This window comes from Chrysemys picta, chromosome 7 (genome assembly GCF_011386835.1).
Source record: "Chrysemys picta bellii isolate R12L10 chromosome 7, ASM1138683v2, whole genome shotgun sequence".
In the NCBI taxonomy this organism is placed as follows: Eukaryota; Metazoa; Chordata; order Testudines; family Emydidae; genus Chrysemys; species Chrysemys picta.
Window position 1 is genome coordinate 117,563,693 of NC_088797.1, and position 16,643 is coordinate 117,580,335.

General features: G+C 48.3%; 1 long non-coding RNA gene across 1 annotated transcript; it reads left to right on the forward strand.

The window, feature by feature from the left end:
• Nucleotides 1-319: 319 nt before the first annotated feature.
• Nucleotides 320-4,294, forward strand: LOC135972802 (uncharacterized). The gene is made up of 2 exons (XR_010589327.1): nt 320-457; nt 3,032-4,294. It is a non-coding gene; the product is annotated as an uncharacterized LOC135972802 (long non-coding RNA).
• Nucleotides 4,295-16,643: the final 12,349 nt, after the last annotated feature.

The following is a 16,643-nucleotide window of genomic DNA, read 5'->3' on the forward strand; positions in this document are numbered from 1 at the left end:
TGAGCAGAGTACCCGAGTGGAGTAGGGCTGGGGAAAGGCAGAGGAGCTGGGGAGCTCCAGCCTGGAAAGCCCCAGGCTGCGGCCTAGTAGAAGGCCAAGGGGTACTGGGGGTTGCAGAGGGCAGCCCAGGGGTAGGCAAAGGCAGCAGGTCCAAACCCAACCTTGCCTATGAGTGGCCATTACAGACTGCAGTCTGCCCCAGTGAGCGGGGGCTAGATGATGACCGGCAGTAGCCCATGACTGAGGCAAGGTGGGGATTAGAGGGTTGGGGTTCCCCAGAGAGGGAAGACCCTGGGAGAAAGGGGTTCCTGCCAGGAGGCAGCACCCACAGAAAAGGGGCACCGGGGTCCTGGGAGGGACACGGGGCCAGCGGCAAGGCGGATCACCAGTCTGCAGAGGGCGCTCCAAGGTTGGCAGAGCTAATTCCCAACAGAGACCAGCAGGAGGCGCTGCAGGGGTGAGTCCCGCACTGCTACACATACCCTGGGTCATACAAACATTTATGTATGTTTTTAAGCATGCATTTGGTCCCACTGAAGTCAATGAAACTTCTCAGGTGTTTAAAATTAAGCCATGTGCATATTTGCAGGATCAGGTCCTAAGTCTGCACATATAGGCTGGTCTCTCCTCTGCAAGGGAAGCAAATACTAGGAGGTGGCAATAGTAATATAAGTTTTGCCTGCCAGGCTGTTTTCCTGAATCCTGCACAGTGTTCACGTAGTTTAAGAAGGTGACTGTGGGCTTTCACACCAGTATTTAATTTAAACATCAGAATAAGATTTAATTTCCAGATTCATTTCCTATATCTAGAAGAAACCAAAAAAAAAATGCATCATGTATCAAAAAAATCAAGAAAGGGAACGTCTCTGGTGCATTTTCTTGGGGAAAATTTTTCTTTACTGATCTTTGAAAAAATTATCAGACACTTTCCTATAGTAGTGAGCTCTGTGTTTTTGATGAGCAAATAGTCTCATAGTTCTCCTTCTCAGGGAAATAATATCCCATATAAGTCTTTTTTTTTTTTTTTTTTTTTTTGAAAAAAAGATCTTGTCTACATTACACATTTTTCAATTAGAAGCAATTATATTTAGATGAACTGAAATGTGGCAGTCAGTTACATAATTGTATCTACATTAAGCAATTCAAAAATCTGAGATTCTGTCCGGTTTTTCTTTAATACTGAATGCTAAACACTGGTTAATCTCAATTCATTATGAGAATTTCTCTCATCACAAGAGCTACTTAATACCATTGATTAGAAAAGCTTTGTACAGGCATCAGTCCTTGGATCAGGCCAGGCTGTGTTCAGCACAGGAGTGGGAGTCATGAAAAGTGGTTTTCATGCTTCACCCTGATATTGGGGCTGATTTGGTTCCTGGCATAATGTAGAGCAGCCTCAGAACGTCTCTAATTTGTGTTGGCTGCCAACAGTCCTTAAGAAGATGTTCCACCAACCAGGAATAACCAGAGCACAGTTGAGCTCCGGCCATGCTCACTTCCCTCTGAACATACCACCTACACCTGGGCTAGAAGCAATGCAAATCCGAGACTGAACTGACACACAGACTTTACTGGGACCTTGTCTGGGCGCGGCGGGGGGGGAGGGATGTGCTAGAGAGTGGGGGCCATGGCCACGCACATGAGAGAGAGAGAGCTGCCCTAAGTTACACTAGGGGCTTTTAGAGCCCTGGAGCAGCCCAGAATTGGAATGACAACAAAGATGGATTAAAGCTGCTTTTGTCCTCTTCCTCTGGGCTGCCCCTTATCTGCTCCCCCTTCTGGAGGTGTGGAACAGACTCTCACCCCCAGCGTTTAGATTGTCAGCTACTTGGGACAGGGATGGTCATCTTATTCTGTGCGTTCACAATTACTAGAAGACGTGGACTCTGATATTTGACAGGGGCCCCTAAGTGCTATTGCAGTACAAATAATGTGAAGCTATTTACAATCCAAGCCCCATTTTGCCTCAGATTTTTCAGTTTGTATATCTTCCAGTGTAAAGAGATTAAAAGTATGTTTTGAGTACAGGAAGGAAACAAGATGATATTGGCTGTGATCAGACAAGATTTTCTGTAGCAAACAGTGAGAGAGAATTGTGTACCAAAGGGCAGGCGAACAAAATAAATTGTAAGCAAAAACTGCTCCAGGATTGGCTAATTTTGTACAGTGTAGTGAGTACACTGAAAGACAGAGCCTAATTCACAAGTGTACTTCCGTAATTCTGTTCTCATGGACTGGTGTCCCATGACATTATAGTCTTGTAATTCAGATGCTTATAATTTACTCTATTTAATAAGGAGCCGAATGTTAAAACTAACTTTCATTATAAATAGCGTATTCACAACACCTTTTGCCTCACACTGGCTCTTCAGTGTACTGCAGGCTATTCGAATTTACTCCCTCTGTAGGTCTCAAATGGCTTACATTGTCCAGAATAAAGGATTTTAAAAAGCTCTTTGAAACTAACCACAAAAATGCTATATCTTGGAAAACCCTCGTTGACATAGGCATTAGCTGGCATGAGCCACTTGTAGTTTTCAGCCAGTTAATACTGTTCTGATTTGGAACAGATGTTGGTATTTTCTTCAATCTATAAAGCATTTCTGTATTGGATTCCTCTCTTGTCAGTATGTATCCGGGTCTGTTTTCACTTGCATGCTGTCCTGTAGGTGCCCTCTATCTGCACTCATTCCTCTATATTTCTGGTTTATATTTGCACTTCTGCCAACCCTTTTTTACATGTGGTCCTCAACTCTTCAACATTTCATCCACCTTTGTATTTAACAGCATTCCATTTCCCCCTTTTACTTGGCCTTATTCTGGTGGAAAAAATGGCTGTTGAGAGGCCAAGCTCAGGAATAAATTAGTCTTTTTATTCACCTTATTGTAAAGAGAGATGATTAATAACAGGAAGTGACTGCTTAGATTACCAGGCAGGACATATAAGCAGCTGTGGAAAATCACTTAACTGAACAAGAACTTTGTGGAAAGATTTGTAATAAGACCTGACCTTCACCTTTCTCTTTTCTAGATTGTGCCCATGGAAAGGTTGCTGATCACAACAGATCAAACTTACGTTGTGCATAAATGTATGATGAAACTTATTTTTGTTCCGAATTCCTATAGCTGCCTTTGCAACCTCACATCAAGATATGCTTGATTCCACAGGGCACCTCCTGAGGATCTGGTCCTCAATGGAACAAGTAGCAGGAATGTAGGTGCCAAGTTAGGTGCCTAAATACCTTGAGGATCTGGACTAAAGGCTTCTCGTACAGAGTGGGCCAGAGAATGAGATGGCTGGAGAACCTGTGGATTGGAATAAAGTAACAGGAAGGATTTCACTCTGGTTAGTGGTTGGGAAGTTCTGCCAGCTAAGTACCAAAATTTGCCTTCAAAGAGGTTGCACAGGCATAACTAATTGGAACTTAAGGTATGTCTACACTGCAATTAAACACCTGTGGCTAGCCCAGGTCAGCGGACTCAGGCTTGGCTCGGGCTACGGGGCTGTAATATTGCGGTGTAAACATTCGCATCCTGAGAGCCCCAGCCTGAGCTCGACCATCAATGCTGTAATTTTACAGCCCCGCAGCCGAAGCCCTGCAATCCAGAGTCAGCTGATCCGGGCTAGCTGCGGGTGTTTAATTGCAGTGTAGACATACCGTAGGGAACAACTCCATTGTTGCACATGAAGGAATAGAATTGTGTTCACTCTCTTCGCTGCCATTGTTTTACAGAAATAGAATTATATAGTTCTCCATGCATTGAAGAAGTGGGTTTTTTACCCACGAAAGCTTACGCCCAAATAAATGTTAGTCTTTATGGTGCCACCAGATTCCTCGTTGTCAAAAAATTCCCAACCAACTCTTCTGTTGACTAAGAAGGTGCCATTTTTGTATTGCCACTTTTCAAACTAGAAATCCACTTTAAATACTAGGGGACAGATTTTGATCTTTGTTACATTACAGCAAGATCAAAGTAATTCCATTGATTTGACTGGAATTACTCCAGATTATACTGTACAGAGAAGAACCCCAAATGTGATTTGAGGGCTGGAAAAAATGCCTTAATGAGAGAGACTTAAAGCTTCATCTTATCGAAGAGAAGCTGAAGAGGTGACGTGGTCTTGGTGTCTAAGTACCTTCACAAGGAGAAGATACTGGGTACTAATGGGATCTTTAATCTAAGGAGAAAAGGCAGAAAAGAACAGCTGGAGCCATACACACTCCAGTGAGAAATAAGGCCCTAGTTTTTAACAGTGCCTGTGATGAACTATTGGAATAAACTTCCAAGGGAAGTGGTTGACTCTCCATCTCTTTTGTGTCTATAAATCCAGCCTGGATGCTTGTCTAGAAGATGCTTTAGTCCAGTGGTCTCCATCCCTTTTATGCACAAGATCACTTTTTGAATTTAAGTGCAACCCAGGATCTACCCTGCCCCGCCCCGCTCACTCCATTCCCCCGCTCTATCACTTGCTGTCCCCCCACCCTTACTCACTTTCACCGGGCTGGGGTGGGGGGGGTGCAGGCTCTGGGATGGGGCCAAGGGGTTTGGAGTGTGGGAGGGAGCTCGGGGCTGAGCCTGGAGCAGGGGGCTGTGGTTCAGGAGAGGGTGGGGGGACAAGCTCTGGGAGGGAGTTTGGGTGCAGGAGGGGGCTCTGGGCTGGGGCAGAGTGTTGGGGTGCAGGAGGGGGTATGGGGTGCTGGCTCTGGGAGGGGGCTTAGGGCTGGGTGTTGGGGTGCAGGCTCCCGCCAGGCAGCACTTACCTCAGTGGCTCCTGGTCGGCGGCACAGCAGGACCCCTGGGGGGTGGGGCAAGTGGCTCTGCGCGCTGCCCCTCTCTGCAGGCACCACCTCCCGCAGCTCCCATTGGCCACAGTTCCCCGTTCCTGGCCAATGGGAGCTGCGGGGGCGGTGCTTGCAGGCAGGAGCAGCGTACGAACATCCCTGCTCCCTCCCCTGGGGTCATGGGCGTGTTGGCCGCTTCCGGCCCCAGCATGGGGCCGGGGCAAGCAGGGAGCAAGCCTGTCTCAGCGGCAGCCCCTCTGCACCAGGGACTTTTAGCGACTGGAGATTGCGATCAACTGGCAGAGTCTCCAGGATCGACCAGTCGATCATGATCAATCGGTTGGTGACCACTGCTTTAGTCAAACCCAAGTGACTAAGCTCAATAGAGGGGTGACTGGGTGAAATTCTATGGCCTGTGTTGTACAGGAGGTCAGACTAGATGATCTGACAGTCCTTTTTGGCCTTAAACTCTATGAATGAGTCAAAATCTGTCCTTCTATTTGCTTTACACCAAATAGTTGTCAGGTCTTGGAATAAAAAATTTGTGAAAAGCCCAATGGTCCTGTTATCGGATGCTTCTCCAGTTTGTCTGATGGTGGCAAAAGTCAGAGCAAACAGATAGGGGACCTTAACACTGGATTGATCACTTGCCTAGACTGCTTTTCAAAGCCAGCCACTCTAAAGAATCACTATATACCTCCCATCAGGACTCAGTGCTCTGTTTACATATCACTCTCTGATAAGCAGATAAATGAACTAAAAGCAACATTGTTTGGAAAGGGAAAAGAGACAAGAATAATCTCATTCTGCTGAGCAAACAAAGGCTTTCTGTTTGTTGCTGTAAGCTGTGGAAGGCAGGTCGTTCACACGGGCCTGTATCCCCGGCACCTTCCACAATAGCCATTGCAAAGGATTCTGGGAAGGGATAATTTAAAGACAACTCTCTATAAAAACAGTGGCATGAAACGTGCTCAGAGGCAGATGAATGGGTACTGCTCTGTGCTGAGTACTCGTGAAAAATCTGGCCATAAAACAACAAGAAGCAATAGTTTCATTCATTTAGGCAAGCGCCCAGATATGAGCAGAAACTTCATTACAATGGAGCAAAGCACCCCATTTACATCTAACCTTATCCATCCTTTCCATCCATCACTGTGTTTTTAGTGAATCTCAGTAGGTTATATTAGTGGTTAATGCTGTATATTTTTGAAAGATACCGTATACATTGAAAGTGGTTTCAAACGCTTCAACCGTTCAAATTGTCTCTGCGGCTAATTACCAAAAATCTCTTTTTGGAGCTAAAGTATATTTACTTGGGTTATGTAAGAGACTTGTTCTGATGCCAAACTAAGGTGCAGTTAATGCATTGGTATATTAGTCTGTGTCTATTGAATAATTTTAGCAGCTGTATTCTGACAAAAAGCAGGTGAGTGATACATTGGGAAGTATAAAGCAGTGGTTCTCAACCAAGGGTCCAGGGCCCCACAAGCAGATTTCAGGGGGTCTGCCAAGCAGGGCCAGCATTAGACACGCTGGGGCTCAGGGCAGAAAGCCAAAGCCCCACTGCATGAGGCTGAAGCCCGGGGCTCTGAGCCCTACCACTTGGGGCTGAAGCTGAAGTCTAAGAAATGTAGCTTCATGGGGGGCTCTGTAGCATGGGCCTTGGGCAGTTGCCCTGTTTTCTATCCCCTAATGCCAGTCCAGGCTTTTATATGCAGAAAACAGTTGTTGTGACACAGGTGGAGTTTTTATAGCATGGGGGGGGGGGGGGCGCTAAGAAAGAAAAAGGTTGAGAACCCCTGGCATAAAGAATTCAGTACAAAGCTTTCTCTAACTTTGCATTCCCAGCCAGATGGAAACGGCTTTAATTTCAGAACCAAACAGATAATGGAGTACTGTATTTTGGGGATTTGGTTTTACATTTCCAGGTTTTATGGGTGTTTGACATGTATCTGGAGTGATGCAATTTGGAACTGCCTGTATCTTATATTCAGCACTCCAATTGATCACAGTTTTAACAATGGACATTATTAGTGATTTGGAGAAAAAAATGTGACATGGTTGAATGAAACTCAGAGAGAGAATTTAAAGTTGATCATATCAAGAATTTGAAATTGCAGTTCTTGTTCTTATATTTCATCCACTGGTTCTGATTATGGGTTTTCAACTGCAATAGTTCAGTTCTCACCACCAGAAAGTTAAAAAAAACTAAGGAATATTTAGGTCAGTGGTACCCAAACGTCACTGCACCGTGACACCCCGCCCCCCCATTCTGACAACAAAAATTACCACATGACTCCAAGAGTGCACTGAAGCCCGAGCCCACCCTAGCCTCACCGCCCCAGGCTAGGGGCCGGGGTGGGGGCAAAGCTGAAGCCCAAGGGCCTCTGGACAAGAGGCACGTAACCTTAGCCCCCCTTTCCACGGCTGAAGCTCGAGGGCTTTGGCCTCGGCCCTAGGCCCCAGCAAGTCTAACACCAGCCTTGGTGACCCCAGTAAAATGGGGTTGTGTCCCACTTTGGGGTCCCGACCCACAATTTGAGAACCCCTGATTTAGGTTGAATAATTAGTATGATAGTGCCTACAGGCCCAATGAAGGTCAGAGCCTCATTGACCTAGGTACCATAAGCACCCAAAATAAGAGAGACTCCTGCCCTTAACAGTCTAAATAAATAAGATAAATGAGGAGAAAGAAGTATCCTCATCCCCATTTTAAGGATAGGGCGCTGAGGCACAGAGAGATTAGTCATACAGGGAGTCTGACAGAATCAAGAGCTGCACCCTCAATCTCCAGCCAATGCCTTACCCACAACACCATCCTTCCTTTCAAGAAGAAGGCTGAGCTGTAATTGCTGTTAGGGTGGAACCGTTTTTCAATGACAAGGATAGACACCGCAATGCTTGAGCGGTTTACAGGTATTTCACTGAAGAAAGACGCGTTGGGAGTGATCCTGCAATGGCAGAAGGGTGGGCTAGGTTAGGGGTTCTTAACCTTTTACTTTCCCAGTCTGCTCCTCCCACCCACCCAGCATGCTGTAAAGGCCTCCATGGCCCACCTGTGCCACAACAACTGTTTTTCTTCATACCCAGTAGATTAAAAGGCAGGGCTGGCATTAGGAAGTAGCAAGCAGGCCAACTGCCTGTGGTCCCACACCACAGGACACCCTGGAAAGCTGAGTTGCTCAGGCTTTGGCTTCAGCCCCACGCAGCTTGGGCTTCAGTTTTCTGCCCTGAGCTCCAGGGAGTCTAATGCTGGCTCTGCTCTCCGGTTTATTTTCATGGACCCCCTGAAACTTGCTCCTGGCCCCCCAGGGAGCCCCAGACCCCTAGTTGAGAACTGCTGAGCTAGGTGACCTCGAATGCCTTTTCTGTTTCTACTGCCTGTTATTCTCGGAGCCTTTGCCCAGCGTTACACAATGGCACCTTGTTATCGAGTCTCTGGTGAGTACTTTGGCAGCCAAGACGCTTTTCCACTCAGTCACATCTGCATACGTTGCAGTGTCATGGAGCTGATAGAAACTGGCACAAACAAGCTTCTAATAGGCACTTACGTAAAACAAATAATTTTTTTTTTAAAAACCCAAGGTGCTTTTCCTCTTTGGCTTTTGGATTGAACTTGGTTTTTCCCTACGTGCAGCATGGGTGGTAAGGATGCGAGAGAGAAAATTATTCCAGTGCAGGGGATCCACAAGTTAGTACTTAGTTCTTTTAATGCATAGATGTCAGAGGGCTTTACAAAGGTAGGTTTTGCATTATTAACTCATTGCACAGATGGGGAAATGGAGAGGCAGAGAGGTGAAGGGAGTTATCCAATGTCAATCAATGGCAAAGCCCAGAATAAAATAGAGTCCACTCCTACAACTCTTATTCATCCAAACCTAGGATCGGAGCCTTAGACTACTCTTAAAGAACCCGTCGTAGGGTGGAATGGCCCTTTAAGAGAATTGGACTTAGTCGCAACTGTGACTAATTAATTGCCTCCCAGGTGATGGGTTTGATTTCTTTTGTTGGTGCTTACATAACCATTACGTCACAAAGGGAGGAGGAAATAGAAACATCAGCTAGCAGAACCTGGGGTTTTGGAAAGACCTGTTGAGCTGAGCAAGTGGCTACAGAAAGTGGAGGTGGAGAAAGACTTGTTTTGATTTCCATTGACGTTTGAACAGTGATGTTGTTTCAATAAACCAGGCCCCAAGAAGGAATGTTATTTCTCTTGCAAGCGTCTGGATGCAGTTTTTAGAGAAAACCGAGACTGGGGCATAGTCCAATGCTAAATTGGCTATTACCCTGCCATGGAGCCCAGTCCTCAAAGACACTAAATATCCTCCGCTTCTATTGATTTCAGCAGAATGCTCTGAGGGCCAGATTTGTAAAGGTATTTAGGTGCCTGACGATGCAGCCAGGCATCCCTGATGATTTTCAAAATTGCCTAGGTGCCTAACTCCCATTGAAATCAGTGAGACAACTTGCCAAGTAAGAGTGTCACAATTGGTCCCTAAATCAGCTGATCTGACTCGTAAAAGCCTTCCGAAGTCGGAATCCAGTCGGTTACAGTATTGCCGTGGATCGGTGTGGACCACGTTTGATTTCTCTGGACTGTTCTCCCTGGGACTTGCCATTTCCTAGTCATCTGGAGCGGGGGATAATTCAGGGCAGGTGTTTGGTGCCAGTGGGATGCTTGAAGTGCGCATGAAGTGCCTGCCTCATGGGTTGAGTGAGGCTTTAGCTGGCAATTAGGCGCAGCACACACGGACTCCTGCTGCCTCCCGTCCTTCCCAGCCGCCCACCTACCTGTCTGCACGCAGTGAAAACAGTGATTTAAAGGAGCTGAGTTGTGGGAAGTACAATTTAATCGTTCTCATTTTTAAATCACTCCCCTCCCTCGTCATCTCCTAGCAGGCGGTTTCCAAGGAGCAGCTCCCCCAGCAGCAGTGCAGGCTCAATGCAGCGACCCTTCCAGTGCAACGTCTCGCCTTGACGTGAATTGGTCCCGTCTAGCTTTTGAGATGAGACTCGCTGATGGGATTTAGTGCCCTGGGGCACAATTCCCCAGGAACTAGCCTGCTGGGCTAGATCCTGAGTTGGTATCAAAGCCTTGCTGATTTACACCGGCTAAGGATCTAGCCAGTGTAGGCTAAGGGACAGAGTGCACCTGCCATGTTTCATCTGGGAGGCCATTCTTATGGGCAAGATAGGAATGCCTGGACTGAGAGTATCCATCGTGGAAAACTCTTTGTCTCTTGCAGTCCATTCAGGCAATCCTTCAGAGCATTACCCTGCCTGAAAAAATCCATACCGCCGGCCTGGAAATAAAGCCCTGTTTGAAAACACTCATGTGCTCCTCTAAGGTGAGCTAGGGTAAGGCCAGTCTCCAAGTCAATTCCCATCTGCTCTGCCTTCTTTACAATGAGTGCCTGGAGCACAACTAGAGAGTGTGATGTTGTGTTTAGGAAACCGAAAGCACACTGCAATGTACTGAAAAATATTGCTTTGTTAAACACAAAGAGGAAACCGCCTCAGCGGTGGGGGGAAAGAATATTCCACTGAGCAGGGCTTTCAAGCACATGCACAGAACCCACCGTTCTCACCGAGTCATGGCAGAGGTTCTGGGGTGCTGACGGCAGAAACCACGTAGTTGGGTTGTTACTATGTCAAGGCAGCGGGGGGAGGGGGGGACATGCGGGGCTGCACCCCTAGTCCCAGCACCTGTGAGGCCTGGACAGCCTTGGGCTTCTCCAAAGTCATAGGCAGGTTTTCTTTAAAGGCCATCACTGAAATAGCCCTGCAGTTTAGCTGAGGCAGAGTCTAACTGAGAGTTACTGCTGTATTTTGTAGTGCCTGCAGTAATTTTGCAAAAGAGCACGCTCACCCCCATAGACGCCTGCAGCCGTGTCTTGGCCAGTCTGAGTGCTGTTAACAGTTCAGGCATGGATACAAATGAAGTTCCCACCTATGGGAGCTGTGAGTTCTCAGCACCTCAGGCCCTTAAATATGTAAATCCTCTGTAGACCCACCCATATGCTTGTCTGCTTTCTACCCGCCTTGCATTTATTTTCCGTTAATAAATGTTGATTGTGTTTCTAAACCTATTGTCAATCACCATGAACTGAGAATGCTCTGGGCAAAAGCAAGGTATCTGTAAAATATGCTTCAGCCTCTCAGTAGCACCAAAGGGGAATCTGCAGTGAAACAGCTGTTTCGGGGAGACTGACTGCCCAAGGCTTTTCAATGACTCTTACTACTATTCGCTTTGCGTGGGCACTGAACGTGGCAGGCTTGTGAAATCCGGCTGAATATGTTAACAGTCCCTGATTTACACACCAAACACATTCAAAGCCAGCATGCCGCCAAATAAATGGACAGCTGTGCTCCGATCTATTTCCGCGATAGCCATTCGCCGCTTGATTTATCTCCCCTGTGTCATATATCAACCTGCAGCAGAGCGCGCTCTCTCCTTCCCGAATGAAATCAAAAGGAACCTGGAACAACTTGGGTGACCGCAGCATGTTTGCTTAGCTCTGAAACGTACGTAGCCAGCGAACAATCCAAACCAAGTTGCTTCTTTCTATTGCTAGCTCATTTTTTCTTAAATCTTCTGAGCAGTACTTACGGCACCAGTAGAGTGTTACGTGCAAACCAGAGCCCCGTCCAAAGGCAGATGGTGTTTTAAGAAGCAGCTGAATGCCCAGAAGAGAGTTCGGAAAAAGAAACCGAGGACTCTGTGCGCATCTGTCATGAATATGACAGCAGCCCTTCCTAAAGCACACGAGGATTTGAAAGGGTTGAGCACTGCACTGAAATGTTGAAGCAATTAGTTCAATTTCAAGGTGTGCAGGGCAACAAACAGAATGCTCATTGACTTTTCAATCCAAGGTAGCAGATGTTTGGAGCATCTTGTTTTCTGGTACGGTGCCTTCCACTGTTGTCAGCCCAGTCTGTTCCCACCCCATTCATCTTAAGCAAGAAGCCTGTTGTAGTCCAAAGGAATCTTTCCATTGCCCTCAGTGGACACTGGATGAAGCTGTGAGTTGTTTATAAAGCACTGTACCAGTACGTGGCTTAAAAACACTTGAAAGCCAATGGGAGCTGGCTCAGCACTTTGAAATTAGGTCCCTCTTAGGTGCAGGACTCTGACACAGATTGTGCCCCCAAGGTATGTATGAAGAGGAAACCCATTTCAGTTTCTCCCCTCCCCCCCCACACACTCAACGGGCTCAATTGTGATTTTGACACAAGCCCTGTATAGTGGCAGCCCATAGTTATGCTGTACCATGAGGAAACCATAAGGTGATGTAGTCTACTGTCTCCTCTATACCAGGATAGCTGTGCTGACCAGGATGTTAATGGGGTGGAGCCAAAGATTGGCCTGCTCCTGCCCACCTGCGTGGGGAGGGGTGCTAGCAGCCCTGTGACAATCACTCTCCCTCCCTTGCCCCCCATTTACAGACCAACGACGCACTGCATAGGTGGGTACCTATACCCTCACTCCCTTGTGTGGGTGTGTGAGGCACCCTGTGTTTGCTAGAGCTCTCAGCACAATAGACCCAGTCCTAGTAGCATGACTCAAGTAGCTATCAGGAGGTGTTCATGCCCAGAAACGGGGTACAGGCCAAGGAATGTTCTACTCCGGCACTCATGGTGCCCAATAGCCCTTGTAGGGTGAATTTTTCTGTTCTATTGCCCTTGTATCTCAATGATGTGATCCCAAAATATTCCTGAGCTATTCCTAGCTTCTCCATAGACTCATAGCTCTTCCTCAGCAACCAGTTCTTTTTACTTTACGTTTTGGAAATGGCTACAAGACCCTTCCTCAGGGAGCTGCTACCAGGGACTGTTGACTGCAGCATTTTAGTGCAAGAGCAGCTGGGCGCATTTACGCTGAATTATTTTGACGCTTCAGATGGTCTCTACAAGCAGGTGCTGCCTGTTGCTACGTACTGTCAGCTGATTTTTTTTCAAATATAGAAAAAAAATGAATTTACAGCAAATAATTCCAGTTCTACGGGCTCTGCCTTCATTTCCCCTCTTTTATTTAATGCAGCCCCTTGAAACTCAAATGTCTTTCCTTCCTGATTCCTGCACCTTAGCAATGATTTGTTATTGTGGGAGGCTGGCATCATTCTTCTTCTTTTTTAGAAAAGACCACATAGGTACGTTTGCTCTGAAGCAAACTGGCAGCTACAAAGAATGAGATGGACCTTGTAGCTAAAAGAAACTAAAGGTGGGTCAAATAGTGGGGGCCCATGATCCTTCATGGTGTCTCTTAGTAGCTTCAAGGGCACATTGAAAAACAGAATGACAAATATTTTGAGTAAACTGTGTAACAACCTCCCTCCCTGTGGGTGATCAATGGGGACAGAACCCAGGTGTGCCCGCATTACAAGCATGGGTCTCTGTCACTTAAGCTAAAAGACTGACACCGTTAGCAGGGACCACAGGAGGCTGTCCTGTAAACTGGCCACTAGAGGGGGGACATACAACATACACTGAAACAACAAATCCCAGGTGCAAATAGGAAAAGGAAAACAGGTTATGTAAACTCACATATGGAAAGAAAACAGACTTGCTGCTCTTGAAGGCCATGGTAACAGGATGGCAGCAATCACTGATAATGCTCTCGGCGTTTTGACATCTGTGTTGCATTTCCAAAATTGGGGTTCTTTTCTCACCTGCTTCTTTGGAAATGCATCTGGGTTCACCTCTTGACCGGCCGACACAATATGCTTTGAGTTCAGTCCGTGCTTGCTTCAGCCTGACTAACACATATGCTCTCTTCTGTCTCCAGTACTCCTGAGTTGCATACAATCTCCAAATGGCCATTGCCTCACTATTCCCAACAGGGCAATCACACTGCTGTGCATTGTGGATATGTAAGCAGCTGGACTCACTTGCCTGATTGTATTATTTAGCTCCACGGGCCCTGTCAACCCCCTCTGTCCCACTATGTCAGGGTCTGAGGAAACAAGCTGGATTCAGAGGGGGCAATCTAAGGTTTTTCTCCTTGATCCACAGACTTCTCCAGGCCTAAATACCACTCCATAGCCAGGTGATTCATAGTTTTTGGTCAAGAACAGTCAGAAATGAATAGTTGCCACTTAGCTTGTAAGATCCCTGGGGCAGGGACCATGTTTTTGTTCTGCACCTTGCACAGTAGGGTCCTGCTCCATAACAGGATTCTGGGCCCTACTGGAATATAAAAAATAGACTTTTCAAATCTGAGATTCATGTCCATTTAGACTCGGGTGTTTAAGCACTAAAGCCGACTGCTTACCCTTCTTACCTTCTACCAGTATGACTTAAAAGAAAATAGACTCCAAACAGAAGAGAGACTTTAACTGTACTTAACTCTAAGAATCATCCAGCCCCTTTCTACCAGCTGCGGATCTGGCCTCTGTTCTCTCAGTTCTAAACTGGTATAGATCCACTGACTTCAAGGGATCAGGTAGATTTACACCAGCTGAGGATCTGACCTTCATGCGATTTCTAACTGGAGGATGAGAGCCATGAAGTCATAAAGCGTAGTGAATAGCCCTAGGCTGATGACTGTCTTTATAACTGGAGAAGGCGGAAATGGGCTGGCTTTCATTTTCTGTTAAACGAAAGAACATGTAGATTCTCATTAACCTCAGCCAACCTCTCCTTTTTTTGAAGTGTTGCAATAATTTAGAGCGGAATCAAGGTCCAAAGGCAGCATTTGAAATACTAGTGCCATTTCTAGGAACTGCCTCACAAGTTACAAGTTCCTTATAGCGATCCTCTGGCCAAAACAACAGCATGTGCAAAAGGGAATTCAGGCTCCTAGAGCTGCACATGTGGGGTGGCTGCTAGTCCCTGGGGAAAAATACTCAGCAGAAAGTAGAAGGATGACGGGTAGGGCTCCGTGTCAGTCTTGGAAGTCACGGATTCCGTGACTTTCCTATCTCCTATCTCATAGAACTGGAAGGGACCTTGAAAGATCATCGAGTCCAGCCCCCTGCCTTCACTAGCAGGACCAAGTATTGATTTTTGCCCAGATCACTAGGTGGCCCCTCAAGGACTGAACTCACAACTCTGGGTTTAGCAGGCCAATGCTCAAACCACTGAGCTATTCCTCCCCCCATGACTTCTGCAGGGACCAGTGTGGCTGATCTCAGGGCCTCCGAAGCAGCTGGCTCCGGGGCCAGCTCCTCACGTGGCCCCCCCAGGACAGCCACACCAGCCACTGCTGGAGCGGCCACGAGACCAGCCACAGTCCGTGGCCCCAGGCAGCAGCTGATGCCGCTGGCTCAGGGCACCACCCCACCAATGCCCCCCCCCCCCAGCAGCAGCCCCCACAAACACCCCCTGCGCTCCCCCTCCCCCCAAGATTTAAACACAGGTATTTTTAGTAAAAGTCATGGACAGGTCATGGGCCGTGAATTTGGATTTATTGCCCGTGACCCGTCCAGGACTTTTACTAAAAATACCCGTGACTAAATCCTAGCCTTAACAATGGGCTCATGATAAAGGAGCTATATTAGCACTCGGGAGATCGGGCTTCAGTTCCTGGCTCTGCATCCCCTGTGTTGACAGCAGAGGCACGGGCAAAGGCCTGGCTAAGTTTAACTGACCGTACTTGAGTCAACAGTGGGAGTGAAGCAGTGGCAGGATCCATTGTGGTGAGATCAGGGCCGGCTCTAGGTTTTTTGCCACCCCAAGCAAAAAAATTTTTGGCTGCCCCCCACCCGAGCCCTGGGCTCCCCCCGCACCCGCTGCCACCCCAACCCTGGGCTTCCCCCCCCCCACACTCCCTGCTGCCCCAGCCCTGGGCTTCCCCCCACCAGTGCTGACTCCGCTGACTCGCCTCCAGCCGCTCCGGCGCTGGCAGGGTCGGGGTAAGCAGTGGGGCTCCCGGACCGCGCCTCCGCCCAGGGTCCCTCCAGCCAGGGCTCCCGCCTCCAGGACCAGCCAGGACCTGGGAGGGCAGAGCTGGGGGCCCGCCCCAGCAGAGGGCTGAGGAGCCAGGGCAGGGCAGCCCCAGAGGGAGTGGAGCCCCGGAGAGCGGGACGCGGGCCCCGCACGGCAGCGCCCCAGGCACCAGTCCCCACTATGGTCCCTCTGCTGCTACTGCTGCTCCTGGCCACCCTGCTGCAGTCCCTGGGTGGCTCAAGCCGCTTCGCCCTGCCCCGGCTGCACCGCTGGAGGGCGGCTGCCCTGCGGCACTTGCAGGCAGTTCCGTGCGCCCGGCGGGGCGGCCCCACCCAAGTGTCCCCCGCTCGGAGCCCGCCCGGCCATAAGGTGTGGGCGCTGCTGCCTGACACGAACTGCAGCAGCCCCAGGGTGCCCCCGTGCAGGATGTGCTGCTGCTGCGAGGGCTGGCTCTACGCTTTTACCGCCTCCCCCCCAAAAAAGAGGCTGGCTGGAATGCCGCCCCTGAAAATGTGCCACCCCAAGCACATGCTTGGTTTGCTGGTGCCTGGAGCCGGCCCTGGGTGAGATTAATTTCTTAGTCTAGTGGTACAACTGCCTATAAGTGGGATGAGGCACTTAACCAGGGTGACTCACTCCCATGCACAGAAGTGGATGCGTCATCTAATTTGCAGCCATGAATACACTTTCCCCAGGGCATATTGGCAGGGTTAATGGGGAGAAGGGAGGGTAAAGTCACTTTCCTCTAGAGCATTAATCATCCGACAGAATCAGGTGGGTGTGTCCATTTTTCACCACTGCAGGAGAGAGCCACTGGTGAATCTCTCTCGGTCCTGTCTTGTCCTGGCCTGATAGACTGATCTGAAACTCAGAGGGAGACACCCCCTTTTGTTTCATACAGCGGGATATGATTGTAGAGAACTCAGTGGTACTGAGGTCACAGTCAGTGCAGCTGAGAGCAGGAGGCAAAGT